A 17,597-nucleotide genomic window follows, 5' to 3' on the forward strand; every position below is an offset into this window, starting at 1 on the left:
TGGTGATTGGGTTTGTATTTTTGCTTTGTTGTTTAGATGAGGCATTCTGCACAGGATGCTACTGGTGGTTGGGTGTTACTGGGTCTTGAATTCAAGTGGTTTCCTTAGTGTGAGTTCTCACTATTTGATACTCCCTAGGGTTGTGAGTGAGTGAAGTCGCTTAGTCATGTCTGATTCTTTGTGACCCCATGGACTGTAGCCACCAGGCTCCTCCATCCATGGAATTTTCTAGGCAAGAGTACTGGAGTGGGTTGCCATTTCCTTCTCCAGGGGATCTTCCTGACCCGGGGATTGAACCCGGGTCTCCTGCATGGCAGGCAGACACTTTACCTCTGAGCCACCAGGGAATCCCACTCCCTAGGGTAGTTCTCTGGTAGTCTAGGGTCTTGGAGTCAGTACTCCCACTTCAAAGGTTCAGGGCTTGATCTTTGGTCAAGAACAAATATTCCACAAGTGGTTTGTTATGGCATTAAGTGAGATTAAAAAAAAAAAAAAGAGAGAGAGAGAGAGAAACCAAGGATGAACCCCAGACAAATGACAGTTACAAAATCAGGCATATAATAATTAATATAATGGAATATACACTATACATATACACCCATAAACAAACAGTCCAACTAAAATAAAGTACTGTAGATTGACCCAGTGAACAAAGGAAATAAAAAATTATATTTATCAGTTAAGAACAAAACTAACTAAAGCACAAACTGAAAAACAAAATTAAAGCCAAGTGCCAAGTGGGGTATAAAGCAATGAAAACGAAACTAACAAATATGTTGACAGGGAAGTAAAGAAAGGAAGAAAGAATAGATATGCAAAGTTAAATAGAGATAGATGAAGAAGATTTATATATATTAAAGATTAACTGCAAGGGAAAAAGAACAGTAGGAAAGGCAAACAAAGGAATAAATTTGGAAAAATTTAATAGATTTTAAAAAAATTAAAAATCAAAATTATAAAAAAGAGAAAAGAAAAAAAAAGAAAGAAAAAAGGAAAAAAAAAGTCACAACTGCAAAAACCCAATATAAAGGTGGAGGTTTATAACAACAATAAAAAGTGTGGCTGAATATGCATATATACATATACACCCATAAACAAAATCAGAACAGTCCAACAAAAGTTAAGTACAGTAGACTGACTCAGCGAACAAAGGAAACCAAAAATTATACCTGCCAGTTAAGAACAAAACTAACTAAAGCACAAACTGGAAAACAAAACTAAAGCAAGGTGCCAATTGGGGAATAAAGCAATGAAAATAAAATTAACAAATATGTTGAGAGGAAAGAATAGATAAGCAAAGTTAAATAGAAGTAGATAAAGAAGATTTATATACATTAAAATTTAACTGCAAGGGGAAAAGAACAGTAGGAAAAAAAAAGAACTGAATAAATGTAGAAAAAATAATAGGTTTAAAAAATTAAAAATTAAAAAAAAGAGAGAGAAAAAAGGAAAACTCCACAGAACTGCAAAAACCCAATGTAGAGGCAGATGTTTATAACAACAATAAAAAATATGACTAAGAGAAAAAAAAGCTCACAACTTTAATCAGATTTCACAGTGCCAATAAAATCAACAACTACAATGGGGGGGGGGGGAGCGGAAAAGAAAATAATCCAAAAGAATCTACAGAACAAGTCAAAACATAAGAATAATAAATGATTTTCTTTAGTCACTGCTGTCAGAGCCCTTTGCCTCGCTGGGAGTCACAATCCACCTCACCTCCCTAGAATGCCCTCCAATACTGTAATGATTTCTGGACCTGTTGTGGGGGCAGCTCAGAGCCTAATCTGGTCCTACTCCTGTGTGTTTTTGCCTCCAATGTCCACAGCTATCAGAACTAGTGCATTTTCTTTTGTGGGAGCTCTCAGTGTCCTTTTATATATTCCATAGAGACAGAGTCTGCCAAGTTGATCATGTGGATTTAATCTGTAGCTTGTACAGTTGGTGGAAAAGTTTTGAGTCTTCTGCCTTAGCCACACTACCCCTGGGTTTCAATTTTGCTTTTATTTCTACCTCTGCCTGTGGGTCATCCCCTGGGGATTGCTCCTGAGGCTCTCCAGGAGGATTTGGGTATGCCCCTGTGAGGGCCAGGTATGGAGGTGGTGCAGCTGCTTAGGTCACAGGGGTTCTGGCAGCACCAGGTACTCAGCAGAGTTGGCAGCTAGGGCCACAGGAACTATAGTTCTCTAGAAGGATAGACAGTATTGGCCAATATACACTCCAGTATACTTGCCTGGAGACCCCCTGAAGAGAAGCTTGGCAGGCCACAGTCTACAGGGTCTCAAAGAGTTGGACACGACCGAAGTGATTCTGTGTGCATAGACGCAAGATTTTTTGTTTGTTTGTTTTGCCTGTAGCAGCTTTGCACCCATGAGAGTTGAACGTGAAGGTGGCACAGCTGCTTGGCTTGTGGGGACTCTGGTGGCACAAAGTGTGCAGGGACATGGACTGCTTCCAACATAGGAGTTATGGCCCTATCAAAGTATTTTTCCAAACCTCTTGTAGCTGGCGATCAGAAGGCCTCTTTGGCCAGTCTTTCTCTGTAGCTCTGCCCATTCGGGCACTTGGAGGGCTCCCTTGCCTGGGGTCCTTCTCTGTTGTTCAGCACATCAGGCACATAGAGGTCCCCCTTGGCTGTAGTCCTACTCTGTAGACTGGTGCATCAGTCCCTTAAAGGAGCACCCTGGGTGGTGTCCTACTCTGTAGTTCAGTGCCTCAGGCATTTGATGAGCCAGCCTCTCTATTGTTTAGCTGCTGATGCTGGCCTGTGGGGAGAGAGAGGCTAGTCATGCACCCACTATGCATGACTCAGCAGTATTGCTTCCTTGGCTGCCCTGCTTTCCTCCCAAACATTTCCCACCACCATCTCCTCCTCACATACCCTCGATCTGTCTCTCCACAGTCAACAGCAGCCCTTGCCCTGGGATTGCTCCACAATCCCTAAACTCCAGCTCCCAGCTGCTACACATTCCAGGGGACCTGCGTCCCTGTCTGGGGTATGGATGGCTGTGGCAAGGACTGTCTGATTCTCATTCGTTTTAGGCTGCCACAGATCTGCTGTTTCACTTTCAGCTTTAAATGTTTCTCCTTTGACTCAGACAATTGCCCCTTTGTGGGGATAGGGATCTGACCCCTGCTTCAGTTCTCCCACCTGCTGAGGGCAGGTCCACTTCTACTAACACTCCTGTTTTTTCCCCCTAGTTCCTTCATCCTCTGGAGTTTTGCATGGTTCTGTATATTCTTTTCCGCTGGTCAGGTACTCCTGTTCACTCTCAGCTGGTGTTCTGAATGCACTTCTGTGTCTGAAGGTGTATTCCTGACATATCCGTGCAGAGAGATGTACTCCGTATCCACCTACTTCTCCGCCATTTTGTTCTCCCATCAATGTTTCTTGTTAGGAGTTAGTAGGAAGCCACTAGCCAGGAAATAGAGGATAAAGGGCAGATATGCTACTAAAGAACAACAGACAGATAACAGACAGACAGACAGAAAGAAGACTATAAGGTGGATTGGAGAGAAGTAAGGAGAGAAGAAATGAAGGCAAGAAGGAAGAAATGTAGGAAATAAGGAAGAGAAGGGGGAAGAAAAATAAAGCTGTAAGACATATATCAAGAATACCAAGTGATTATTTTTGGATCCTCATGAAATGATTTTTAAAAATACTTTTTCAGTGAAAATACACTTTTTGTTTATAAAGAAAAAAAGAAATATATTGAATTTTAAACATATTACTAAACTTTGCGTGAGATGACATAGTTTACAGTTCTGGCTTTGTTGTATATATGTGTGTGTGTATGTGTTGTTGTTGTTGCTAAGTCACTAAGTCGTGTCAGACTCCTTGTGACCCCATGGACTGCAGCATGCCAGACTTCCCTGTCCTCCACTATCTCCCAGAGTTTACTGAAACTCATGTCCATTGAGTTGGTGTGTACATATATATAGACACACACACACACACACACATATAATCTTTATCCATTCATTGATCAGATTTCATTGAATCATCTTTCTATGTTTTCTGACAGCTTACTGAGCTTCCTTAAAACAACTGTTTTAATCTAATACAGTTATGTAAAGTTTAAAAATAAAATAAAATTAAAAAAAAAATAAATAAAACAACTGTTTTGAATGATTTAAGGAGCAAATTGCACATCTGCATTACTTTGTGGTCAGTTATTGGAAAATTATTATATCCCTCTGGTGGTGTCATGTTTCCTTGATTTTTCATGTTCCTTGAAGCATTTCATTGCTCTCTCACATTTCAATATGCTATCATCTCCCCTGGTTTTTACTGACTGGTTTGGGAGAGAAATACCTTCAGTCAGCCCTACTAGGGATCCTGAAGCATTTTCAGAGCCTTTCTATGGATATCCTGGCTCCACACATCTTGTTCCCACTTGGGGACATTCTTGAGGGGATTGTGTGCAGCTGCTGTCCCAGCCTCTCCCTGACCTATCCCCAGTCATGTTGCAGCACTCCTCAGTATTCTGGGTGAGGTGAGAAAGCCATGGGCCTCTCTAGCAGTATCTCCCACAATGGGAGAATCTAGGGGCTCATTCACAAGCTCTCACTTTTTCCCAGTGGGAGAAACCATTGGCCCAGAAGGTCTTCTTGGCACTTGGCTTCTCACCTTGGAGGGGTCTGACATGAATAAAGTGAAATTACTCCTTAATCTCAGATTTTTTTTTCCCCCCAGTCTTGAGCCAGAGCTTCTCTGCTGAAATTTTCAGATTGCCACAAAGTGACTCCCATCCCAAATGATGTCTGAATTGGTGGTTTTGTGGGGAAGATAGTTAAAAACTCCTAACTGCCAGTTTGCTGATGTCATGCCTCAGTGCTATTTTGTTTTATATTATACGTCTCAATATCTCTCTGAATTGTACAGTTTGTAATTATAACTAAAGCTTACACAATTTTAAGTATCAGCTGAACAGATGCCAATAATTTTTTTTTTCCGAATAGCACAATTCAGGGGTCAGGAATAAATGGAAAAATTGCCCATGGAAGAAGAGCACATTATTTTAGGAAACAGAGACAAATCTATATTTCTTTGACATATCATAATTGGAAAGAAGTCCATGGGGAGAAGTGGAGAAAAGTTGAAATTAACTGAAAGAAGAATGCATTTACCTTTTTCATTTAATTTTAAAAATAAATTGATAACCAAAGTCAGTTTTTTTTCTAATTCAACTCTTTTTCTTTGGTTATTTAAAAATAGGATGTGTTATTAAAAATAATTTTATTTAGCAAAATCTGCTTGTGTTAGGGCTTCCTAGGTGGCTCAGTGGGTAAAGAATCTACCTGCAATGGAGGAGATACAGGAGAAATCGGTTTGATTCCTGGATTGAGAAGATCTCCTGGAGGAGTGGGTGGCAACTCACTCTAGGATTTTTGCTTAGAGAATCCCATGGACAGCTGAGACTGGCGTGCTATAGTCCATAGGGTAGCAAAGAATCAGAGACTATTGAAGTAACTGACAATGGATGCACACACTTCTGTTAATCTTTATCAATTTCATTAGTCCTGTGCTCATCACAAACGTAATTAAGAAAACAAAACAGGATTTCTTTCCACAATGCTTCAATATCAACACCATTTTTTATATAAAATCATGTTAGGTATTTCAAATTCTATTTATTTCTTAACTGCTGTTCAGATAGCATTTCCTCAGCCTTTTCTATGGAGTAAATAATAATTATAGTTAATAAATAATGCCATATATATGAAAAATGTTATTTTAATTTTACAGTAAAGAGACTGAGGTTTGCAGATGTTAAATCACTTTCTCAGTTTAATTTAGTTGAGAAGTGTGTGGGCAAAGACATGCATCCAATTACTTCCCTTTTAGAGGTCAAACTTCCACATATTTGTGGTAGCCATAGTGATGCATATACTTTATGTTAGATATTTAAGGTAGTCTTTTACTTTTTTGGAATTCATCAGTTATAAAACTTGGCAGACTCTTGTGGTTTTCAAACCATATTAAAGATACATAGAACTTGGGCACAATATAGATGCCTATTGTTTATATTGCATTGCAGTAAAAACAGGTATTAAGTTTCTTTCAGTTGCCATTATTCCATTCATATAAAATATATGTGTTTATATATGGAGGACAATATGTAATGAAATTTGGATTAGGAGAGTGGATATGAATGTACTTATTGTTGTTGATTCTAATTATATTTTGATTAATGTTATAAATAAAACAAAGGTAACAAGCATGCTGACTAACATTACATATTTTAAAATATATAGTATTACATATTCAGCTTCGAGAAAGAAAAAAGAGAATGAGAGAGACAGAGAAGAGGTAATTTTACCTTTTTTCTAACCGAAAAAGGAAAAAAAATTCAGTGTTATAATTTTTTTTTCTGTTAACACTCATACACATATGCTAATCTGGTAAATACCTCTACATTTTATTGTATTCTATATTGAAAGAGAATTTATTCTGTTTCTACCTGGTCTGGTCATATTCATCTAAACTCTAGGCTAACCTCACCTGAGCTATTTTGTTGCTTTGTTACAGCTTTCTACTTGAAGTTTCCACAGCCCGCTGCTTGATGGTCAAAGAAATAACCCTGATCCAGAGCCAGAAGACTTTCTTATTGTTCACTGGCCCTCTGACAATTCATCTTTCTCTATGTGGGTTCATAGAAATCTCGTCTCAACAATTGCAACCTTCTGACTACGTAGTGAATTTATACTGAATGCTGACATATTTGGGAATATAACTAGATCTCAGAGGCAATATCTACAGACCTATAAAAGAAACACATGAGGTTGAAATTCAAAGTGTTTGCACTCACCCACAGCTCTAGGCACTTATAAGACCATAGATCATAATGCTTAACTATACAATCTTGAGAGCTTAGTGTCAGTACTGACAGACAAAAAAAAAAAAAAAAAAATCCATGTTGATAACAGCAGTGTGGAAATAAAGAATAAAATATCTTGTTTATTCCCCTGTCAATTTTTGGATGATTACAATGGTTCTTTGGAAGAGGCACATAATATCATATTTGTCCATTTCCCAGTGATTTCTAACTAAACTTTGAATTTTCTCTATATTTAGTGAGTCCATGGAAGAATAATTTAAAACAATGGTCTTTATTTTAATAGAGAAGGGTGCATACAGAAATATTTATTTTATTATGAATATGAATTGTCTAATAAATTCTAGCTATACAAAGAATGGAACACAACATTTCTTTGTGAGTCATTTCCTCTCTCAAGGAAAATTAGATGGATTATTTAATTTCATGTTAGCTTAGCCCATTAGTAATAAGCTGAGGACATGTGCCTTATTAAGAACCAGTATAATTATATGTGTAAGCACAGAGATATTCCTTTAAGAAATCTGCAGCCCAGCATAGACACATTCAGAAACTTGTTATCAGGGACTTGAAAAAATTAGGGTTCACTCCTTTCTGTTGGCTGGTACTCATTTTCAAGGTTAGCAATGAAGCAAAACTTTTAGAGCATTATGCTATAGGCCAGAGTTTTGCCAAGAGAACACACTGGTCATAGAAAACACCCTCATCAACAACACAAGAGAAAACTCTACACCTGGACATCACCAGATGGTCAACACCAAAATCAGATTGATTATATTCTTTGCAGCCAAAAATGGAGAATCTCTATACAGTCAGCAAAAATAAGACTTGGAGCTGACTGTGGCTCACATCATGAACTTCTTATTGCCAAAATCAGACTTAAATTGAAGAAAGTAGGGAAAACCACTAGACCATTCAGGTATGACCTAAATCAAATCCCTTATGATTATACAGTGGAAGTGACAAATACATTCAAGGGATTAGATCTGATAGACAGAGTGCCTGAAAAATATAGTCAGAGGTTCATGACATTGTACAGGAGAAAAGGATCAAGACCATCCCCAAGGGGGCGAAAAATGCAGCAAAGCAAAAGGCTGTCTGAGGAGGCCTTACAGATAGCTGTGAAAGGAAGAGAAACAAAAAACAAAGGAGAAAAGGAAAGATATACCCATTTGAATGCAGAGGTCCAAAGAATAGCAAGGAAAGATAAGAAAGCCTTCCTCAGTGATCAGTGCAAGGAAATACAGGAAAACAATAGAAAGGGAAAGACTAGAGATCTCTTCAAGAAACTTAGAGATACAAAGGGAACATTTCATGCAAAGATGGGCACAATAAAGGACAGAAATGGTATGGACCTAACAGAAGCAGAGGATATTAAGAAGAGGTGGGAAGAATACACAGATGAGCTATACAAAAAACGTCTTCATGACCCAGATAATCACGATGGTATGATCACTCACCTAGAGCCAGACATCATGGAATGTGAGGTCAAGTGGGCCTTAGGAAGCATCACTACGAACAAAGCTAGTGGAGATGATGGAATTCCAGGTGAGCTATTTGAAATCCTCAAAGATAATGCTGTGAAAGTGCTGCACTCAGTATTGGTCATGGGACTAGAAAAGGTCAGTTTTCCTTCTAATCCCAAAGAAAGGCAATGCCAAAGAATGCTCAAACTACCACACAATTGCATTCATCTCACACGCTAGTAAAGTAATGCTCAAAATTCTCCAAGACAGGCTTCAATAGTATGTGAAACATGAACTTCTAGATGTTCAGTGGATTTAGAAAAGGCAGAGGAACCAGAGATCGAATTGCCAACATCATTGCATTATCACAAAAGCAAGAGTTCCAGAAAAACTTTTTCAGCTTTATTGACTATGCAAAAACCTTTGACTGTGTGGATCACAACAAACTGTGGAAAATTCTTCCAGAGATGAGAATACCAGACCACCTGACCTGCCTCTTGAGAAATCTGTATGCAGGTCAGGAAGAAACAGAACTGGACATGGAACAACAGACTGGTTCCAAAATGGGAATAGGAGTATGTGAATGTGAAGTCAAGTGGGCCTTAGAAAGCATCACTATGAACAAAGCTAGTGGAGGTGATGGAATTCCAGTTGAGCTATTCCAAATCCTGAAAGATGATGTTGTGAAAGTGCCACACTCAATATGCCAGCAAATTTGGAAAACTCAGCAGTGGCCACAGGACTGAAAAAGGTCAGTTTTCATTCCAATCCCAAAGAAAGGAAATGCCAAAGAATGCTCAAACTACCACACAATTGCACTCACCTAACACGCTAGTAAAGTAATGCTCAAAATTCTCCAAGCCAGGCTTCAGCAATATGTGAACCGTGAACTTCCTGATGTTCAAGCTGGTTTTAGAAAAGGCAGAGGAACCAGAGATCAAATTGCCAACATCTTCTAGATCATGGGAAAAGCAAGAGAGTTCCAGAAAAGCATATATTTCTGCTTTATTGACTATGCCAAAGCCTTTGACTGTGTGAATCACAATAAACTGTGGAAAATTCTGAAAGAGATGGGAATACCAGACCACCTGATCTGCCTCTTGAGAAATTTGTATGCAGGTCAGGAGCAACAGTTTGAACTGGACATAGAACAACAGACTGGTTCCAAATAGGAAAAGGAGTTCATCAAGGCTGTATATCGTCACCCTGTTTATTTAACTTATATGCAGAGTACATCATGAGAAACGCTGGACTGGAAGAAACACAAGCTGGAATCAAGATTGCTGGGAGAAACATCAATAACGTCAGATATGCAGATGACACCACCCTTATGGCAGAAAGTGAAGAGGAACTAAAAAGCCTCTTGAGGAAAGTGAAAGTGGAGAGTGAAAATGTTGGCTTAAAGCTCAACATTCAGAAAACGAAGATCATGGCATCTGGTCCCACCACTTCATGGGAAATAGATAGGGAAACAGTGGAAACAGTGTCAGACTTTATTTTTTGGGCTCCAAAATCACTGCAGATGGTGATTGCAGCCATGAAATTAAAAGATGCTTACTCGTTGGGAAGAAAGTTATGACCAACCTAGATAGCATGTTCAAAAGCAGAGACATTACTTTGCCAACAAAGGTTCGTCTAGTCAAGGCTATGGTTTTTCCTGTGGTCATGTATGGATGTGAGAGTTGGACTGTGAAGAAAGCTGAGCACCAAAGAATTGATGCTTTTGAACTGTGGTGTTGGAGAAGACTCTTGAGAGTCCCTTGGACTGCAAGGAGATCCAACCAGTCCATTCTGAAGGAGATCAGCCCTGGGATTTCTTTGGAAGGAATGATGCTAAAGCTGAAACTCCAGTACTTTGGCCACCTCATGCGAAGAGCTGACTCATTGGAAAAGACTCTGATGTTGGGAGGGATTGGGGGTAGGAGGAGAAGGGGAGGACAGAAGATGAGATGGGTGGATGGCATCACTGACTCGATGGATGTGAATCTGAGTGAACTCTGGGAGTTGGTGTTGGACAGGGAGGCCTAGTGTGCTGCACTTCATGGGGTCACAAAGAGTCGAACATGACTGAGCAACTGAACTGAACTGAACTGAGTACATCATGAGAAATGCTGGACTGGATGAAGCACAAGCTGGAATCAAGATTGCTGGTGAAAATATCAATAACTTGAGACATGCAGATGAAACCACTCTTATGGCAGAATGAGAAGAAGAACTAAAGAGCCTCTTGATGAAATTGAAGGAGGAGAGTGAAAAAGTTGGCTTAAAACTCAACATTCAGAAAACTAGATCATGGCACCTAGTCCCCTCACTTCATGTTAAATAGATAGGGAAACAGTGGAAACAATGACAAACTTTATTTTTTGGGGCTCCAAAATTAGTGAGGATGGTGACTGCAGGCATGAAATTAAAAGATGCTTACTCCTTGGAAAAATGTTATGACCAATCTAGACAGCATTTTAAAAAGCAGAGACATCATTTTGCCAACAAAGATCTGTCTAGTCGAGGCTATGGTTTTTCCAGTAGTCATGTATGGTTGTGAGAGTTGGACTGTAAAGAAAGCTGATGAAGCACAAGCTGGGATCAAGATTGCTGGTGAAAATATCAATAACTTCAGATATGCAGATGAAACCACTCTTATGGCAGAATGTGAAGAAGAACAAAAGAGCCTCTTGATGAAATTGAAAGAGGAGAGTGAAAAAGTTGGCTTAAAACTCAACATTCAGAAAACTAGATCATGGCATGTAGTCCACACCGAAGAATTTATACTTTTGAACTGTGGTGTTGGAGAAGACTCTTGAGAGTCCCTTGGACTGCAAGGAGATCCAACCAGTCCATCGTAAATGAGATCAGTCCTGGGTGTTCATTGGAAGGACTGATGCTAAAGCTGAAACTCCAATACTTTGGCCACCTGATACAAAGAACTGACTCACTGGAAAAGATCCTGATGCTGGGGAAGATTGGAGGCAGAAGGAGAAGGGGCTGACAGAGGATGAGATGGTTGGATGGCATCACTGACTCAATGGACGAGCTTGGGTAAACTCCGGGAGTTGGTGATGGACAGGGAGGCCTGACGTGCTGCAGTCCATGGGGTTGCAAAGAGTCAGACGCCACTGATTGACTGAACTGAACTGAACTGAAGTATAGATCACCTTAGGATTATTTGATAATATTTGTATTTTAACCACTGCTTTAGTTCTCTGCTTTTAGGCTGTCTGTTTGTTTTCTATTTCTGAGTAGATCTCAACCCCACCTTTCCCAACAGTGTATGTGGAAGATATTTACTGCAAGGTGATATTTATTCTGACTCCCTTTATTTCTCTTAGGGTAGACATCATAGGCCATGGGGAGGTCCATTCCTTGCTCCATTACTGTATTTGTGGCTTTTAATATGAACTTGTCTGGCTATGCTTTTTCATAGCAACTCTCACAGCAAGTCAATACATTTGTGCACAAATTGACTCACAGAAAATTTGTAAATATTATTAATGAAGGGAAATTTGCTTTCAGAGTTTGGTGTGACTTGAGATAAGTACGTGACAGACATAGCTTTTTTCCCTCCATCATTGTTTTTGCTTTTTAAGAAAGGAAGGCTAGAAAAGGATTGATGGGAGGAAAGAAAGAAGGAAAGAAAAGGAGTAAAGAGGAAGATTAAATGTGGTGTGAGGATTAAGGGGCTTACAGGAATGGAAAATTGCAAATGATAAAGTTTACTGTTACACTGAGTAGCATGCACTAAAGGAGCATATCAATTCAGTTGAGTTCAGTTAGTATGTTTTGACAGATTTAATATTTCAGGTCAATATATTGGACCATAAGATCTAAGTATCCATCTAAAAGTTGTAAGGCAGCCAAAAGTTATATCAACTTTGGTGGTTATATTTCATTGTTATATGAGCAGAACAATTACAGGGCTACGAAGATAAATTACTAAGAATTCTTATAATAAACTCTTCTCTGTTTGCCCATGTGGCATGTACTTTTGATTTGTGTGATATGGTTTCTTTTCTCAGGAATCCCACAAAGGGTTTCCAAGGTGCCTGACAGAGGTAGTGACTGAGATGACTTGCAGTCTTGTGAGTAAAGTGGTGACATCAACATCAGTAAATGAGATATGCCAAGGTTTTGTCACATTACCAAACACATGTAGTAAAACAGAGTCTGACATTTATCATCTATCTATTTGAATGAACATCTCACTAAAAAGTTTCCATATACTTTGTTACTTAATTTATATATAGTTGTGAATTAGGGCTTCACTAGTGGCTCAGATGGTAAAGAATCTGCCCGCAATGCAGGAGACCTGAATTTAATTCCTGGGTCAGGAAGATCACCTGGAGAAGGGAATCTGGAATCACCTGGAACCCACTTCAGTATTCTTTCCTGGAGAATCCCACGGACAGAGAAGCCTGATGGGCTTTAGTCCATGGGGTTGCAGAGCATCGGACACGGCTGAGTGACTAAGACACAAGTTTAAATTAATTGACACAGTGTCTCTCTAGTGCTGAGAATAATATTTGATGCATGAAAACAAATATTTATCTATGAATTTCTATTGGTCTTAGCATGTATCATAAGTATGTTCTGCAAGAGAAGAAATTGAAACTCAAAAAGTCCAAGTAAATTTCCCTTAGGGCATACTGCAAATGCAACTGTTCATGGTTATAATTTTCAATGAATTGTACTAGATAATTCTCTCTAATTAGATAGCCTCTTTTATGTAGTATTCTTGTGAAATGGTGGGAAAATATTTTAGAATGTCAAAAAGTTTTCCTTTTATTTTCCTTTCGTGACTAGCATGATATTTGGATTCTTCTTTGAGGGAAAGATTCTATGGTTCAGAGATTTATAATAAAGATATATTTACATTAATATGGCCATCTATCAAGCAGTAGTTCATGGTGATGCTTATCAGGTAGTGTGCAAGCATGGCTAATGTATGACTTGTTTTCTATCATGCAGCACATTGACAGAATCATCTAGAAAAATGAATTCAGAGTCTAAAAATTTGGTTAGAAGAGAGAGAGAGCATTACAGTACATGACAGATTGGCACTTTGGTTCAAGCAGGAGATTGATTGACCTATAGATTTTGCTCAAAACGTTAATGTACAATGCTGCAGGCAGAGAGAAGCATTAAGTTATCAAGATGGATGGGCAGGGAGTACTTCTTTTCCTTGGTCCTGCTTTCTTCAAGATAAATATAGTAGTGGAGAGACAAAAAGAACAGTGGGCATTGAGCAGTTCCAGAAAGCTGAATTTGTCAGCTTTGAGCTAATAGAACATATAGGCAGAGTTCTTAAACTCTTTTTTTTTTTTCTTTTTGTATCTGAAAATACAGTCTATGCTAAATATATTGTTTATCCTTATAGCATAAATAATTTGTTTTTTTTTTTAACATACTCATCTCTTCATCACTATTCAGTTGATATTTGGTTAGTTCTCCCTTCCATTATAACCAGTTAATAATTAAAAAAAAAAAATGTTTAACTTTCTTAGGAAGAGTCAGTTCTTACATGGGCACATATTCAGTAGTTAATAAATTCTACCCAGTGTTATTTTGAAGTTTAGTTCAGTTCAGTCGCTCAGTCGTGTCTGACTGTTTGCGACCCCATGAACCGCAGCATGCCAGGCCTCCCTGTCCATCACCAACTCCTGGAGTTTACTCAAACTCATGTCATTGAGTCAGTGATGTCATCCAACCATCTCATCCTCTATCGTCCCCTTCTCCTCCTGCCCCCAATCCCTCCCAGCATCAGAGTCTTTTCCAGTGAGTCAACTCTTAGCATGAGGTGGCCAAAGTATTGGCATTTTAGCTTTAGCATCAGTCCTTCCAATGAAAACCCAGGACTGATATCCTTTAGAATGGACTGGTTGGATCTCCTTGCAGTCCGAGGGACTCTCAAGAGTCTTCTCCAAACCACAGTTCAAAAGCATCAATTCTTTGGTGCTATCTCAGTATAGATAAAATTAGTACACCTATAACTATATTAAGTTTTTGAATTAATCATATATATTATATATATATGTTGAACTAACCATATATATATATATATATATATATATATATATATAAATTACTTACATAAAAGTAGTTGAATATAAATCACCGTCTACCAGAGACTAGGTCTGTTGTATTTCCTCTACAAGTACTTTGGTCTCTTCTATCAGCTCTCCATTGTCACAATAGTGTTGAATATCAAAGCATTATGAACTGAGTGGCTTAACTGGTTGAAATTGTTACTCATGAGTCTATGGATAATCTGGACTTTCCCTCTGGTCTCATTTGGGCTAATTCATATATTAGCAGTCAGCTAGAGGTCACACAGGTGACTTCTAAACCTGGTTGGAATTTCTTATCTGGTGGCGGATAGGTAAAGTGTCATGTATAACCTCAGCTTTTCTAGTCATTTCATCAGGCTACCCCAAGTGTTTTCTCATGGTGAAAGAGAGTAGAAGTGTAAATGCTTTTTTAGGCATTTATCTGAGAAACTGTCACACTAATGCTTCTGCCATGTTCTATCAGTCAAATCCATTTAAAAAGCATACTAGATTCAAGGGAGCAGGGATAGACTTCATCTCTTGAAGGAAGATGACTAAGCCACATTGCAAAAATAGATTCAGAGAGAAGTGATGGATGGGGGGAAATTTGTAATCAGTATGCCATGTTGATGCCCTATTTTCTCATTTGGCCATTTAAGAATGGTCATAGTGGGCGTCTTTATTATATCTCAGTTCTCTAAAATGAGAGTCCCTTGGACTGCAAGGAGATCAAACCAGTCAATTCTGAAGGAAATCAGTCCTGATACTGATTGGAAGGACAGATGCTGAAGCTCCAATACTTTGGCCATCTGATGTGCAGAACTGACTCATTAGAAAAGACCCTGATGCTGGGAAAGATTGAAGGCAGGGGGAGAAGGGGACAATAGAGGATGAGATGGTTGGATGGCATCACCAACTCAATGCACATGAGTTTGAGCAAGTTCTGGGAGTTGGTGATGGACAGGGAAACCTGGCGTGCTGCTGTCCCGGGGGTTGCAAAGAATTGTGCGCTACTGAGCAACTAAACTGAACTGAACTGAAAATAAAGATATTAACCTTTCACCAACAGGAAATTTTTTGATATAGCTTTAAAAAGGTAACCTTTATAACATTAAGAACGTTTCTTTTTATTTCTATTTGTAAAGTGATTTTTGTCATTAACATTAATGGAGTTTACCAAAGAAATGATTCTTCCACAATATATTTTGATGGTGGTGTGATTTTTCTTTCTTCTTCTTGTGGAATTAATTATGCTGTTTAAATTATTTAATATTAAATCTCTTTCACTATCTGCATTAATATTCTATTGCTGCCACAGATTAAGCAGCTTACACAATGCACATTTATTATCTTGCAATTCTATAGGTCAGAAGCCCATCACATATGCTAAAATAAAGGTGTCTGCAAGATTGCATTTTATTCTGCATGTTTTAATGGAGGGTTTGTTTCCCCCCATGGGGAGGATAGGTTTCCTTGATAATTCAGGTTATTGGCAAAATTCAGTGCCTTGATTTAGAATCTATTTTCCTATTTTTTTTCTTCAAGTTATCTGATGATGGCTATTCTCAGTTTCTAGAGATCATACTCATTCTTTGGCTCCTGTCTCCTCTTCTTCATTTTCAAAGCCATTAACTACAAGTAAAGTTCACCGACTCGATGGACATGAGTTTGAGTGAACTCCGGGAGTTGGTGATGGACACGGAGGCCTGGTGTGCTGCAATTCATGAGGTCGCAAAGAGTCAGACACGACTGAGCGACTGACCTGAACTGAAAGTTCTCTCACATCACATGTCTCTGAGACAGCCAAGGATGGTTCTCTGCTTTAAAAGATCTATGTGATTAAATTGAATGATACTCCTGTAGTCTAGGAAAATTTCTTCATCTCAAAATCCCTAACTATAATATTATCTACAAAGTACTTTTTGCCATATTAAGGTAACATAATTCACAGAATCAGTTTCTGTAATATATCTCCTACTACTGACTCTACTGATGCTGAAGCTGAAACTCCAATACTTTGGCCACCTGATGAAAGAACTGGCTCATTGGAAAACACCCTGATCCTGGGAAATATTGAGGGTGGGAGGAGAAAGGGACAACAGAGGATGAGATGGTTGGATGGCATCACTGACTCAATGGACATGAGTTTGAGTAAATTTCAGGAATGGGTTATGGACAGGGAGGCCTGGCATGCCGCAGTCCATGGGGTTACAAAGAGTTGGACACGACTGAGTGACTGAATTGAACTGAACTGAACTGACCCGGATCCTTCTGTCTCCCTCTTATAAGGACACTTGTGATTACATTGGTTCTACCTGGATAACCCAAAACTAATCTCTTGAATCTCTAAAATCTTTTGATTAATCACATCTGCAAAATCCTAGGTTCTAGAAATTAGGAATGAATATCTTTAGGAAGACATTGTTTTGTCTACTGCTTTTTCCTACAACCAATGCATTTGTTCATAATGCATTGTTCTGCTAAAATATTTTGTTTTGGATTTTGCATCTGTTGTTTTATGAGAGACATTGGTATAAATTTTATTTCTTGTGATGTATTTTCAGGTTTGTTATCAAAGTAAACTAATTTTATAAAAGAAGTTGGGGAAAGTCTTCGGTGGCTCAGACAGTAACGAATCTTCCTGTAATGCAGGAGACCTGGGTTCAATCCAGGGGTTGGGAAGATCCCCTTGAGAAGGGAATGGCAACCCACTCTAGTATTCTTACCTGGGAAATCCCATGGACAGAGGAGCCTGGCAGGCTATAGTCCATGAGGTCACAAGGAGTCAGACACAACGGGCTCTGGGAGAGTCTTTTGTATAATGTGTATAATTTATTTTCTAAATGTTTATATCCAAACATTTTATAGTAATTAATAAGATCATTTTAAAGTACAAATCTAATATAAGTGAAATGATACTATCACTTTTTTTGTCAGTTTTCATGAATTGTGTTTTTTCTGGGGACTTTAAATGTTTAAATTAGTTGAAATTTGAGTTTTCAAACAGTAGTTTTATTTTCATACTTTTGGTAATATCTCATTTATCATTCTTGATGTGGGTTATTTGTGCCTCTTTTTCTTCTTTAATTTTGTTCAATATCCAGATCATTTATTTTTTATCATTTTAGAGAAAATTCTCTGATTTAAATCCTTTGAAATTCTTAAGAATTTTAACTCAATTTTAAAATTAAATTAACTTTTAATTTTAATAATTTAAAGTATTAAATAATTTAAATTATTAATAAATTAAA

General features: G+C 38.3%; 1 non-coding gene across 1 annotated transcript; it reads right to left on the reverse strand.

The window, feature by feature from the left end:
* Positions 1-275: 275 nt before the first annotated feature.
* On the reverse strand, positions 276-347 carry TRNAG-GCC (transfer RNA glycine (anticodon GCC)). Its single transcript has one exon. It is a non-coding gene; the product is annotated as a tRNA-Gly (tRNA).
* Positions 348-17,597: the final 17,250 nt, after the last annotated feature.

Source organism: Bubalus kerabau, chromosome 18, assembly GCF_029407905.1.
Source record: "Bubalus kerabau isolate K-KA32 ecotype Philippines breed swamp buffalo chromosome 18, PCC_UOA_SB_1v2, whole genome shotgun sequence".
NCBI classification, from domain to species: domain Eukaryota; kingdom Metazoa; phylum Chordata; class Mammalia; order Artiodactyla; family Bovidae; genus Bubalus; species Bubalus kerabau.